The sequence below is a fragment of the Sminthopsis crassicaudata genome, chromosome 1, assembly GCF_048593235.1.
Source record: "Sminthopsis crassicaudata isolate SCR6 chromosome 1, ASM4859323v1, whole genome shotgun sequence".
In the NCBI taxonomy this organism is placed as follows: domain Eukaryota; kingdom Metazoa; phylum Chordata; class Mammalia; order Dasyuromorphia; family Dasyuridae; genus Sminthopsis; species Sminthopsis crassicaudata.
Window position 1 is genome coordinate 730,624,030 of NC_133617.1, and position 14,974 is coordinate 730,639,003.

General features: G+C 36.9%; 2 long non-coding RNA genes across 9 annotated transcripts in view; one reads left to right on the forward strand and one right to left on the reverse strand.

Annotated features, from left to right (window-relative positions):
- LOC141555869 (uncharacterized) overlaps positions 1-11,057 on the forward strand; it is a 68,100-nt gene extending 57,043 nt beyond the window's left edge. Inside the window, exon 2 of the long non-coding RNA XR_012486373.1 lies at positions 10,361-11,057. This is a non-coding gene — a long non-coding RNA (uncharacterized LOC141555869). The remainder of the gene's footprint in view (positions 1-10,360) is intronic.
- Positions 1-14,974, reverse strand: part of LOC141551936 (uncharacterized) — a 484,713-nt gene that overhangs the window by 397,350 nt on the left and 72,389 nt on the right. The window lies entirely within an intron of this gene.

Here is a 14,974-nt window from a genome sequence, read left to right on the forward strand (position 1 = left end):
CTCTCTTTCTCTGAAAACCAACCCACCCTGGTAAGCAAATCCCAATGTATTTGTACAAAGGCTGAAAGATATACTGTATTTCAAGAATTGACTGATCCCAGCAAAGTCAGCAGAAAAACAGAATTGCCTTTATGGGTTTTCTCTGCACCTGATTTCTTCATTTTTCTTGTTGGGTGACTATTTGAATGGCTTGTCTTTCCACAAGATATAAATTCTTTCTTTACTATGCTATTTATTCACTTGAAAAGTCTTTTTTAAATACAAAACACAAATCCTAATGTCATTTACCAATAATTTTTGGATCTGCTTAGAGCTGATCTCATACTTATCCTCCCTCCAGTCCTTGTCAGAATAATAGATGAATAGCCACAACTTTCCTTTCAGATAGTTATGAATGGTAACAGCCTGTAGAACAGGGATTTCCCCCTCCCTTCCCTTGATTAATAGATGTCTAAAAACCATAGCATTTCCAAGCTTTTTATAATTCAGATTGTTTTTTTAAAGATTAAAAGAATTCTAAGGATGAGTTTCTGAGCATGGCAGGGAGAGTATCCCCTCTCTTTTATTTCAAAGGATTGTAATTGAATGAATTAATTTATTCAATTAAGAAAAATAATTTATTAATCCAAATGGTGTAGTTAATAAAATACTAGCCTCAAAGGTAAGAAGACTTGAGTTTTAAGTTCTCACTTCTTGCCATATACTGGCGATATGACCCTGGGTTCACCCTTAACGCTCTTGTCTACTATCTAAGACTATAAATAAGAGAGAAGGCACAAAAAGAATTGCTTTCACTTGAGATTCCAAATATTTTTTTTAATTACAAACTGAGAATAATGACTAATTCTATAGGATTAAGGGCTGGAATTGAAAATGCAAAAGGGGAGACAGTCTCTGCTGTCAAAATACTTCCATAAAATCTTAAGTTTTCTGTAAAAAACAGATGGGCAGTGTGGTGCAGTGAGATGAATACAAGATTTCTGGATGTGGGTTGGGATCCCAAAGAAAGTAGGATTTTAGATGGACCTTAAAAGAAGCCAGATAGTGCAGTAGATAGAACACTGATGCTAGAATCATAAAAGAAGCCAATGAGGTCAGTGGTCAGAGTGGGGAGAAAGAGAGCATCTCAGGCATGAGATGGAGAGCCTAGGAAGATTCTTTATCTATAAAATGAAGGTGCTGGACTACAAAATCTAGCTCTAAATCAAAGACTCTCTGGAGACTAAGGAGGGGGTCAGAATTCTAGGTAGTTTGCTCTACCAGAGAGTGTTTCCCAAGCCTGGTCAACCAATTTGTAGGCAGGAAATGGAATTTCTAGTTCTTAACATTGACAAAATAATTAATTGTTGAATATTAGGTGATCACATACATGTGCATCTAAAGAACCAGATTTCCCAAAATCTCTTCAATCATACTGGGTTTTTTCTATACAAAGGAAAAGAGAAGCCCTGAGGGTCCTTTTTTTCTATATACATATTCTCCTCTTGTGAAATTTTCACTTCAGAACAATCATTCCTGGTCTTTGAAAGTGAATGTGGGTTTTCAAATAAAGGAATAAAGAAAACTCTAGTTTCAAGATCTAAGTGTAATTAATCACCAGTTCAGCTAACCCACATGGACTTTGACAGAGCCATCATCAACATGGAGTCCAAGGGAATGAAATATCCAAAGGGGAAAAAGGTGTCCATCTCCCTAAACAATAGTGACTAAATCCAGATCTGGAAGTTTGAAAGAGTGGAATCAAGGAGTTATAGAAAGTTAATTCCAAAGAAAGATTTATTCAAGGTAGAAAAAATACATCATAGAGAGTCACAGATTTATACCTAGAAGGCATCTTGGAAACCATCTGGTTCAGATAAGGAGATTGAGGCCCAAGGAGCCTAAAAGAGCCAAGATAATGAGCACCAGACATGGTGTTGGAACCCATTAGAACTTAAGAACTCAAGTCTGGTTCTCCAGAAACTCATCATTCTGCAAGACCATATCAACTTTGTAGCTCACACCTCCTTGGAGCATTACCGTCTCAGGTGCAAAACTTCATCGCATCCCTATGTAACATCCTACCCCACCCCATTCCCTGAGACTTTTCATTTTTTATTTTTTAATGTGTTGTCTCCCACATAAGATAGACTGGGAATTCCCTGAGGACAGGGGCTGTCATGCCTTTCTTTGCAGGCCCAGAATTTAAGCATAGTATCTAGCACGCAGTAGGAGCTTAATAAGTATTTATTGATTCTGACTCAAAATAGAAGTCAAATATCAACTGCAAACACCATCCCGATAGGACTCTTTGTTTTTGCTCAATGACTGATACAACTAAATTCCAGGGCAACAAAAATATTTAGAAAATTGCTTAGAGGATGTTGTAAAGGATCCTGACCTTGTTGGCTTTGAGGATGCACTACCATTATTGAGGACAGCTGTGTCCTAGAAAGGGCTCAAGTTCTCCAGGCCAAGATGAACTGGTGTGCTAAACACAATTTTGAAATAAAACCTTAAAATGTGTAGACCTCATTCTCTCTCTATTAGTCTCTTTCTTTGGCAGAGAAAGGGAAGAAGCGGGGGAGGGAGAGAGGGAATTCTATGAAATCCAAACAAACATGTAAGATCCAGAGAGGTTGGCCAGTTCACACCATGGAACATGACCCATCATGTGTCTTCTCTCAACCGCTCACCCATTTCTTTCCCCAAGGAGGAAAATTAAATATTGCAAAGCTCTGTGGCCATTAAAAACAAGCCATCACTTAGAAGTAATGGGTATTCATGCTACATACATAAATAAAAAATCTGTACAAAGCATAAACACATTTATAGGGGCTCCTTAAAGATTTTGCCTTTTCTCTATAAATGTCCTGAAAGATTCATTAAGAGCTGGAGAGCACATCAATCCTGATTGATTAACTGTATATTTAAGCATCAGACTGAAAACAATTCCTGGTGATGTTAACATACTATTTGCCCACCAGTGATTAGTCTATTTATTTTACTTCCCGACAATATTTCTGGAATTAAGTCACTGTTAATCTATGTCAAGTGAGGGAGACAAGACCACCTCCCTTCCACCTCCCAACTTTTAGCTCTTCTCTTTCCTGCTGGTATCTTAAAACTAAACTGGGGTGAGCAAACCAAGGCACCCAGAGTCATGTCTGCATCAGACCATGAAACCCAGAGAAGCAACACTGAGGAAGGAAAAAAGGACCAGACTGAAGTCAGAATGTGGAAGGTAAACTCCCATCGCAAAGGCTTACAGGCTGGGACCTGGGCAAAGGGAACTCTACTCCTCTGAGCCCTAGTTTTCTCAACCGCAAAGTGAGTTATATACAATGCAGCAACCACTGTGGGACCTAGGAAAGAGATTTGTGGATCAGTATAGAGAAACTGGGGTCAGTATGGAGGCTGTGAACCCAAAGTGAAATAAATTCGTTTCTTTTGGCTTAGCTTTTGTACGTAAGCTAGATAGCTAGTCTCTGTGTTTATTAATAAAATGACAGAACGGTTTTTAAAGAACAGTCATATTTCCAAAATGGCCACAGGGATGGCAAGGAATTGGAAACTGAGTGGATGCCCATAAGCTGGGGAATGGCTGAATAAATCAAGGTTTATGAATGTAATGGAATATATACATATATATGTATATATATACATATACATATATATATACATATATATATATATATATATATATATATATATATATATATATATATATATATATAAAAAATTCTATAAGAAATGACAAGCAGACTGATTTCAGAAAAGCCTGGAAAGACTTAGATGAACTGATACTGAGCCAAGTGAGCAGAACCAGGAAAACATTGTACATGGCAACAGCATGATTGTGTGATGAACAACTATGATAGAGTTAGCTTTTCTCAGCAATACACTGACTGATCCAAGACAGTTCTAACAGACTTGGGATCGAAAATGCATTGCATCCAGAGAAAGAATTGTAGAGACTGAATGCAGAACAAAGCATATCATTTTCATTGTTTTCTTTGGCTTTTTTCTTTGTCATGGCTTTTTCCTTTTGTTCTGATTCTTTTTCACAACATGACTAACAATCTTTATAATGATTGTACATGGATAACCTATATCAGATTGCTTGCTGTCTTGGGAAGGCGGAAAGAGATAAGAGAGGGAAGGAGAAAAAATTTGGAATTCAAAATCTTTCAAAAATGATTGTTGTAAACTCTCTTTACATGTAATTGGAAAATTAAAATACTATTATTTTAAATAGCTACAGGCCTCCAAAATAGCTACGGATTTAAAAAAGAAAAAAACAACTTTATCAAAATAGATCACCAGGATAAGAGCCAAGAAAGAGATTCAAGGAATTAGAGTAGGAAATGAGGAAATCAAACTATCAGATGACATGATGGTATACTTAGAGAACCCCAAAGACTCTGCTAAAAAGCTATTGGAAATAATTCAGAATTTTAGCAAAATGGCAGGATACAAAATAAATCCACATAAATCCTCAGCATTCTTATATATCACCAACAAAATGCAACAGCAAGAGATACAAAGAGAAATTCCATTCCAATCAAATGTTGAGAGTATAAAGTATTTGGGAATCCATCTACCAAAGAATAGACAGGAATTATATGAGAAAAATTACAAAACACTTGCCACAAAAATAAAGTCAGATTTAAATAATTGGAAAGACATTCCGTGCTCTTGGATAGGCCGAGCGAATATAATAAAGATGACAATACTCCCCAAACTAATCTATTTGTTTAGGGCTATACCAATCAGAGTCCCAAGAAACTATTTTAATGACCTAGAAAAAATAACAACAAAATTCATATGGAAGAATAAAAGGTCGAGAATTGCAAGGGAACTAATGAAAAAAAAAGTCAGAGGAAGGTGGTCTAAGTGTACCTGATCTAAAGCTATATTATATAGCAGCAGTCACCAAAACCATTTGGTATTGGTTAAGAAATAGACCGGTAGATCAGTGGAACAGATTAGATAAAAAGGACAAAAAAGGGCACATCTATAGCAATCTAATCTTTGACAAACCCAAAGATACCAACATTAGGGATAAAAATTCATTATTTGAAAAAAAAACTGTTGGGAAAACTGGAAATTAGTATGGCAGAAATTAGATATGGATCCACACTTAACACCATATACCAAGATAAGATCAAAATGGGTCCATGATTTAGGCATAAAGAATGAGATCTTAAATAGATTAGAGGAACAGAGGATAGTCTACCTCTCAGACCTGTGGAGGAGGAAGGAATGTATGACCAGAGGAGAATTAGAGATCATTATTGATCACAAAATAGAAGATTTTGATTACATCAAACTAAAAAGTTTCTGTACAAACAAAACTAATGTAAACAAGATTAGAAGGGAAGTAACAAATTGGGAAAATATTTTTAAAGTTAAAGGTTCTGACAAAGGTCTCATTTCCAAAATATATAGAGAACTGAACCTAATTTATAAGAAATCAAACCATTCTCCAATTGATAAATGGTCAAAGGATATGAACAGACAATTCTCAGATGATGAAATTGAAACTATATCCACTCATATGAAAGTGTTCCAAATCACTACTGATCAGAGAAATGCAAATCAAATTAAGACAACTCTGAGACACCACTACACACCTGTCAGATTGGCTAAGATGACAGGAACAAATAATGATGAATGTTGGAGGGGATGTGGGAAAACTGGCACACTGATGCATTGTTGGTGGAGTTGTGAAAGAATCCAGCCATTCTGGAGAGCAATTTGGAACTATGCCCAAAAAGTTATCAAACTGTGCATATCCTTTGACCCAGCATTGCTGTTATTGGGCTTATATCCCAAAGAAATACTAAAGAGCGGAAAGGGACCTGCATGTGCCAAAATGTTTGTGGCAGCTCTATTTATTGTAGCTAGAACTGGAAGTTGAATAGATGTCCATCAATTGGAGAATGGTTGGGTAAATTATGATATATGAAGGTTATGGAATATTATTGCTCTGTAAGAAATGACCAGCAGGAGGAATACAGAGAGGCTTGGAGAGACTTACATCAACTGATGCTGAGTGAAAAGAGCAAAACCAGAAGATCGCTGTACACTTCAATGCTGTATGAAGATGTATTCTGATGGAAGTGGATATCTTCAACATAAAGAAGATCCAACTCACTTCCAGTTGATCAATGATGGACAGAAACAACTACACCCAGAGAAGGAACACTGGGAAGGGAATGTAAATTGTTAGCATTACTGTCTATCTACCCAGGTTACTTATACCTTTGGAAGCTAATAATTAATGTGCAACAAGAAAATGATATTCACACACATGTATTGTATCTAGGTTATATTGTAACACATGTAAAATGTATGGGATTGCCTGTCATCGGGGGGAGGGAGTGGAGGGGGGGGATAATTTGGAAAAATGAATACAGGGGATAATATTATTTTAAAAATTACTCATGCATATATACTGTGAAAAAAAAATTCTAAAAAAAATAGATCACCAGGAAGCATTTGGAGATAAACAAAAAGGGCAAAATGGGGACTGGCCACTCTTTCCCAGGAGCTTGGGGCTCTTTCCCCTCAATCCTTCCCTGCACCTTATATCAGTCATGAAGGGAACCATGTTGAAAGGATACTGAATGCAGAGGAGAATATTATTGCTTATGTATTTTACACAGCATCAAGACTTCAATATGTCATACACAAGTAACATATCAGCATAAAGATAGTATTAATATTATTTTGATAAAATGATCAAGATTGGTATTTTCCCAGGGTCACACAGCTAGGAAATGTCAAGGGTTGAAGTCTTATTTGAACTCAGGTCCCCTTGACTCCAGATCCAGTGATTTATCCCCTATGCCCCCAAGCTGCCTCCAAGATAGTATTAATAAAGCTCCTCATGGTATGAATATTCTAATATTTCTAGTAATATTCATACTCTAATACTTCAGTAGTACCATACCTCAATATCTCATTTAGAATTAATACTTCACTGTTAAATATAATATTACTACTTCAACATTTCCAATGTCATTAATACCTCAATAGTGATGATACCCTAAATGTCCTAATACATGTACAAAAATTTATACTCTAATACTCCTAGTAGTATCACTACCTCAGTACTTCATATAGAATTAATGATTCAGTATTGAATATAGAATTAAGATCTCAATAGTTCTAATAGTATTAATACACTAACATTTTAAATAACATTCATATTCCAATACTACTGGCAATATTAATACTTATTAATCATTATTTCATAAAGAATTAATGTTTCAGCACTAAATATAATAGTAATGCTGTACTATTTCTAAAGATATTGAGGCTTCAATATTTCTAATAACACTGGTATTTCAATATTTCTAGTAGTAGTATTAATACCTCAATACTACTAGAAGTATTAATACTTCAATTTTTGTAGCATTCATACGCCAGTACTTCATGAAGAACCAATACTTTAGTGCTGCAATGAGCATTAACATTGCGATAATTTTAGCAGTATTAATACTCAAATACTTCCTGCAGTATTAACACTTCAACATTTCATAAAGGATCAATACTTTGGTGCTGTATCCAGCATTAAAATATTTCAATACGTGTAAAGGATTAATCCTTCTACATGTGTTGTTGGATTTAGATGTCAATCCATCATATGATACTACATTAACATTTCAATACTTGCACCAATGTTTTAGTCCTTTTATGACATTAATACTTCAGTATTTTATGTAGCATCAGTCCTTAGGACTAGAGAATCATTTTAAATCATTTTCTGGTCTTAAGCCTTCCCTTTCATGCAGCATCATGACTGTTGATAGCATTCAGACCTCACACAGCCTCCACGTTTCAGTCCTTCATTAAAGCATCGAGGCTTCAGGATCACCTGACCATTGGAACATTGCCTATGACATGGCCCTCAGACTTTAGCATCCATGCTTCTTATTTCATTCCTACTGTGGAACTCTGTACAGTGTCTTCATTACTATTGAAATATCAAGCAGGAGAAGCATATCCAAGCTTCCTTTTAACTAAGGCAAGAGATTCCACTCTTAGTAAAGTATAATTGCTCTAAGCTTGGTCTTTTCAAAGACTTGCCAAGTTCACTTCACAGAATCCCTGAAATAAAGAGAAAGCTTGGGAGGCTGAGGACCCTGGAACAAGCCAGTAATATAATGGATGGGGGGGGGGGATCCTCCCTGAGTACCCAGGTTTATTGTTTAGGAAGTCCTATTTTCAAGAATTTCTTCCCTAAATCAAATTGAAAACCCCCCTGTTAGCATTTAATCTCATTACCTTCCCATTGGTTCCCAGGGGAGATGACCCTGACAGGCTTAAAGACTACAGTTTTCTCTTCTGGCTTAATATCTTCCAGTTTTTGAATGTGGGGCAGCTGAGTGGAACAATGGATAAAGCACTGGATTTGGAATAAGGAAGACAGCTACCTGAATTTAAACTCAGCCTCAGATACTTACTAGCTCTTGACTTTAGGCAAGTCACTTAAGTCTGATGACCTCATTTTAATCATGACTAAACCTTCCCATTACCTTCAGATCCTAGTATCTTTTTCTCTTATTGAAAAAAGCCTAATTGTATGGCTTCCCCCCCCCCAAAAAAAAAGGAAAGAATTAAATGAGAGCTTGGAAAATATTTACTTGTTCTCAGCTCTTTGGTTCCTTGATTAGTCTTCTAAAGAGATTCTATTCAATTTCTGCCATTCCTAGATGAATGACATTTGAGGACATTTGGCTACCAAATACCCATAGAATCATAGAATGTTAAGAATGGAAGTCAATAAAGTCACAGAATGGAAGCAGCCTGAAAACCTGCTGCTCTGGGAAATGGGTATAAACTGTGAGCATTTTTTTTTTGTTTTTCTCCCCAGATTATTTTTACCTTCCAAATCCAATTCTTCCTTTGCAACAACAACAACAACAAAATGCGGTTCTGCACATATATATTGTACCTAGGATATACTATAACATATTTAATATGTATGGGAATGCCTGCCATCTAGGGGAGGGGGTGGAGGGAAGGAGGGGAAAAAATTCGGAACAGAAGGGAGTACAAGGGATAATGTTGTAAAAAAAAAAAATTACCTATGCATATGTACTGTCAAAAATGTTATAATTATAAAATTAATTTTTTAAAAACCTGCTGCTCTAAGTCCTAGAAAACATGTTCAATTAATCCTTATCTAGCCTTTCCCTGGAGACTTTTAGAGGGGAGAGCCCATTCCACTTTGGGGTAGCCTTCACTGTTACAAAGCTTTTTCTTACTTGAAGCCAAACCTGGCATTTTTCACAGAATGCTTCTGCCTCTGTCTCCAGGAGTCCAAGAGAAGGAGGCTAGTTCCCACTTCCATAGGATAGTTCAAATACATAGAGATGGTTTACCACATCTCTAACGTCAAGTTTGGAACCAAAGTGAAATTTATCATTTCCTTCTATTGTGAATGTTTAAAAAAACAATTCTTTTTTTTTTTTTTTTAAAGTAGAACAGCCAATTTATTTTTCTCTGATTGGTTCGGAGATGTTGACAGGCAGACAGCTCTTTACATTTGGAGAGAACAGCACCAGCAGGTTTGAAGTAGGGTGGGGATGTCCAATCTTTTTGTGCTTGGCCGGACCAACTCCTCAAATATAGGACAATGGGAAAGAAAGCCAGCCTTGGTGGGAAAACTCCACTGTGGAAGATGGCCCTTGGTCAGTGCTGTAAGTAGGCCATGGCAACTGGGGTGCCTGTTTTAAAGGGTACCACATTTAGAAGGTGTTGACATTATTTGTGGTCTTTAGAAAATAATTAAAATAGGAATCTGCCACCTTCCCATAATTCTCCACTACTCAGGAGTGGTCAGTGCCTAGGCTCTCTGCCTTCCACCCTTTACTCAAATGAGCATATTCTCCCAGCTGCTTTTCCAGCCACAGTTTATATTTGTCCCAGGTACAAAAATTCCAGGTCATGTCTATGTACTTGGGAATTAATTTATTCTGAAGAGAGGAAGATAATAGCTTTAGAGATAGAAACTTGGAGGCCATCTGGTTCCATTCCTTTATCTTATTAATGGGGAAACTGAGGTCCAGAATTGTAAAGGGATTTTTCCAAGATCACATAATTAGTAAGAAACAGAGCCAGATTTGAACTTAGATTGTCTCACTCTTAAACTAGCAATCTGTCTATTAAGCCACCCCATTCTAAATAAGGAGAATGGCATGAAGGACATGAAATTAAGAGAAATTCTGGTCTGTGGATACGATGTAAATAATGGTGCTACCATCCAGAGCATTTACTAAGTGTTCACTATGTCCCAGACAATTCAATAAAATCACCAGATTGTAGTTCCAGAGCTGACAGGGACCTCAGAGACTTCCTTCTTTTATAGATGAGGAAAACAAGCCCAAGTTGAAGAAGTGACTCCTAATGAGTTTTGGATCTAGTATTTCCTGCTGTTCACGTGACCTTTGTAATCTGTCCCCTCCAACCCCGGAAATGCTGTGGAGGAAGCCGCCAGCCTCTAAGTCCAGACAGTTCTAAAAAAGTCTTGATGCAACTTGGTTCAAAGTCAAAAGCAAACGAGACTTCAAGCTCTGGTTCTGAACAGGATCAAAAAACCAAATCTCTTGGGGAAATGAAGGCAGGAGACCAATTCCCCATACCACACCACACAGGGATAGCCAATAACTTGTAAACGAACACCAACATGGGAGAAAAAGTGACATGAAGAGCATCCTTCTGTGTGGTTTTTTTCTGCTTCTAAGAAGCTTCTTGCTCTTCTGACCCTTCCTACCAATGGTTTGTTCATCTTCTGCTTTTACTCTAGAGTGAGTATTCCCAGAATGCAATGTTCTCTTCCAGGGACCTCACAGGAAACAATGATGTGTTCTGCATGCAAACTGAAGGGAATTCACTGGTCATAAGGTAGGCAAGCAGCAATAATGATGACGTGGGACCCAGCTGGAGTCACAGCTGCGGATACTGGCCAGACTCAGAATCATTGTGAAGCTATAATTACCCTTAGGACTTCGAATGGAAGTGACTATTTTTGTTCCTAGAAAAATAAATCTCTACGGCATCTCGGAGCCACATTTGGGAAATTCCCTTTATATTCCTGTGGTCCTCTGCCATACAAAAGTCTCCAAGTGACGGGGCTACTTCCTAACAGCAGCCTATAGTGTTCCGAGGAGTGCTGAGATCCACTTTGGACTTTGCTCTATAGCCCAATAATCCCAGTGGTCTTACAAACATCCCTTCTTGCAGGAAATGTTATCTGTTTTCACTAGGTAGGAGACAACCTTAGATAGAAGCCTTTGTAATTCCTGCTAATGCTTTATTAATACTGTTGGTAGCAACGTGTCTTCCTTGATGTCAGTCTGTGGGCAAACATTTGGTAACCACCTACTATTTGCCAGATACTATGCCAGGCACTGGGGATACAGAGACAAAAGGGGAACAGTCCTTTCCCTCAAGGAGCTTACACTCTATGGGAGAGACAACAATCAATATATCAATGTATCAATATAGGAAATAAAAATTGATACAAGGGCCACTGGAAAGTGTGGGCTAGTATATATTTCTACACTAACTTGTGATCTCCTTGAGGATTATTTTTGTAATAGACTTTAGATTGGGATTTCATGGGCGTAGGATGCTCTCTGAGGAAGATCCTTTCACAAAAATCTATCAAGGGGCAGCTAGGTGATGCAGTGGATAGAGCATCAGCCCTTCAGTCAGGAGGACCCAAGTTCAAATTTGGTCTCAGACACTTAACATGTACTAACTGTATGACTTTGGGCTAGTCACTTATCCCCAATTGCCTCAGCAATAAATAAATAAATAAAAATCTATCAAAATCTCTTGCATGTCATAGTTTCCCATCAATACAGAGAGGTAAAGTGACTCACCTAGGGTCATACAGCTAGGGTAGGATTTAAGCCAAGAGCTTCCTGACTGTAAGTTTGACCTGTTAGATTTCCATCAATCATGGTTCTTATGAACTTTAGTCCTCTGAGGTTTACAAAGTACTTTTATCTCTGCAGTCCCTCCCATAATGCAGCCTGATGCCTAATCTAAACTAGGCACTCCATAAATATGATTGTTGATAGCAATAGCTATATAGAATAACCCATCCCCTCAGGATTTCCTCTCCCAAACAATCAGCATGATTCTGTTGTGGGACAAGCTATTATTTTTGTGTAATCTCAATACCAAAGCTGTTTATTACATACCTACCTGATATAGGAACCAGCTAGGAACCAAGAGAGAGAAACACAGACAGATAAACCCTCAGAATTTAAATCTAATAAGAAAGAAGATATGGACCTAAACCAGACTGAACACAAGGGCAGAGGTGAGCTAAGAGCCAAGCCATCCCAGAGTGCTTCAGAGGGAGAGCTCACTTGCACTCACAGGGATCAGAATACGCTTCATGGAGCCAGTGGCATTTGAACTGGTTTTGATGGATGGGTAGGATTTCAGGAGGCAGGGATGGGCAGGCAGGGCTGCCAAACTTAAGGAGCAGCATGAGCGAAGGCTTGGCAAATGAGCTTGGCCTTTGTTCAGCATGCAGTGGGAGCCACTGAGAGTTTCCAAATACGGGAGTGATACAGCTACAGTTGTGTATTAGGAAGACTCATGTGCTAGATGAGAATGCTCTTAGAACTGTTGAAAGGAAATAGTGGTAGAGAGATAGCTAGATGATAGAAAAATAGACATGGATATAGAAATGATAGTAATAGAGATAAGAGAAATATGGTAGATAGATGGATGGATGGATAAATAGATAGAGAGACAGACAGATGATAGATAGATAGACAGGCAGACAGACAGATGATAGACAGACAGACAAATAGACCCAAGGAAGAAGAAAGAAAGAAAGAAAGAAAGAAAGAAAGAAAGAAAGAAAGAAAGAAAGAAAGAAAGAAAGAAAGAAAGAAAGAAAGAAAGAAAGAAAGAAAGAAAGATAAAAAGAAAGAAAAAAATAAAAGGAAAGATAGAAAAACAAAGAAAGAAAGAAAAAAGAAAGATAAAAAGAAAAATAAAGAAAGAAAGGAAGAAAGAAAGAAAGAAAGAAAGAAAGAAAGAAAGAAAGAAAGAAAGAAAGAAAGAAAGAAAGAAAGAAAGAAAGAAAGAAAGAAAGAAAGAAAGAAAGAAAGAAAGAAAGGAAGGAAGGAAGGAAGGAAGGAAGGAAGGAAGGAAGGAAGGAAGGAAGGAAGGAAGGAAGGAAGGAAGGAAGGAAGAAAGAAAGAAAGAAAGAAAGAAAGAAAGAAAGAAAGAAAGAAAGAAAGAAAGAAAGAAAGAAAGAAAGAAAGAAAGAAAGAAAGAAAGAAAGAAAGAAAGAAAGAAAGAAAGAAAGAAAGAAAGAAAGAAAGAAAGAAAGAAAGAAAGAAAGAAACCCTTTTTTAAAGGCTTACTATGTGCTACATACACAAATACAAGCAAGCAAAACAGTCATTACCCTCAAGGATCTTATTTTCTAACAAGGAGGAGACAAAATATAAAGGAGAAATACCCCCAAAAAAGTATTAGGCTCTGTGGTATTAGGGATTAGGCAGCCTGGAAAAGACAGAGAAGAGAATGGAAAGGAAGGGGAAAGGAAGGGAAGGAAAGAGAAGGAAAGGGATAGGAAGGAAGAAGAGGAGAGAAAAAGGGGAGGGGAGAAGAAGGGAGAGAAGAGATTTCTTTAAAGATGTTAATGAAAACATTATTTGTCATTAAAAAAAACTGAAAATAACCTAAATGTTCAACAATAAGGGAATTGTATGATTATGCTATATTTGTGTAATATGATTCTATGAACAAATTATTTTGAAGAAAAATGAGGTATATAAAGAAATATGGAAAGTCTTTTATGAAATAATGTAGAGGGAGAAAATTAGAACTAAAAAAATTAATTAAGCATTGCTGTCAGAGACAAAATAGAGAATAAATAAAAAAGAATAAAAAAAAATTCCCAAAGAAAACCTCAAGGGAGTGAAAGATTAGCTAAGATGATATTTTATAGAATGAATTCCATTTATCTAAGTGCAAATAGTTGGAAATATAAACTTAATTGATTTGTTTTTAATGTTGCTTATCACAAATTATATTTTTTTTAAAAACTAAGTTGGTGGCGTTAACAAGAAGCCGGTAGTTTCCCTTCACTATAAAATGAGGCCATTTGATTCAGAGATTAGACCTTCTTGAGGTCTCTTCTAGATTTAAAGCTTTGGTCTTTTTTATAATATTTTTTATGGTTTTGATTATGGGATATTTTATGGAACATGGAAAATTCATTTCAAAATAAATTCAATTCCCTAGCATAATTCTGAGAAGAGGTATTTGCTTCAGATAAGACTAGAAGAAATTTTGGGGTCCCTCCTCACTGGACTCTCCATTTTCTGGGTACTGATTTCAACTGTAACTATTTCAGTTTGGGTTAGATGAAATTTCCAAAACAGATGAAAAGAAAGACAGACATCGCAGCTAGACTATGTTGGATCATTCATAAAAACTGCTGGACCTCACTGGACCTCTGGTCCAACTGTCCCATTTTATAGATAAGTAAACTGAGGCCCATTGAGGTGAAGTGACTTGCCCAAGACCACACAAGTAGTAAACATCAGAGACAGGTCTCCTGACCCTAGAGCAAATGTCCTAGAGGATCAAGAAGAATGATAGCTTGCCTCTTAACAGCATTTCCCACCATTCAAACCCACCTTCTTAAACACTCTCCTTTGTTCCTACCAACAACTCACCCAAGAACTTATACCCCAACGTGATGCAAATGAACTCAGTCAGTAAGAACCAATTTTTAGTTGGGGTGAGAGTATTTTCTCTCTGCTCCATTAAAACCTGAATATGATTCATGCATCAGAAAATGAAATGTGACCAGACTTAAGAAATAGAAAAGCTGCAGTACATGTGTGGAAAGATAAATCACAGTTAAATAATGCTCCCCAAATTGTATTTTCAAAAAGAATGGGCAATGGTGAAGATAAGCATTAGAAGTTCAAGGGGT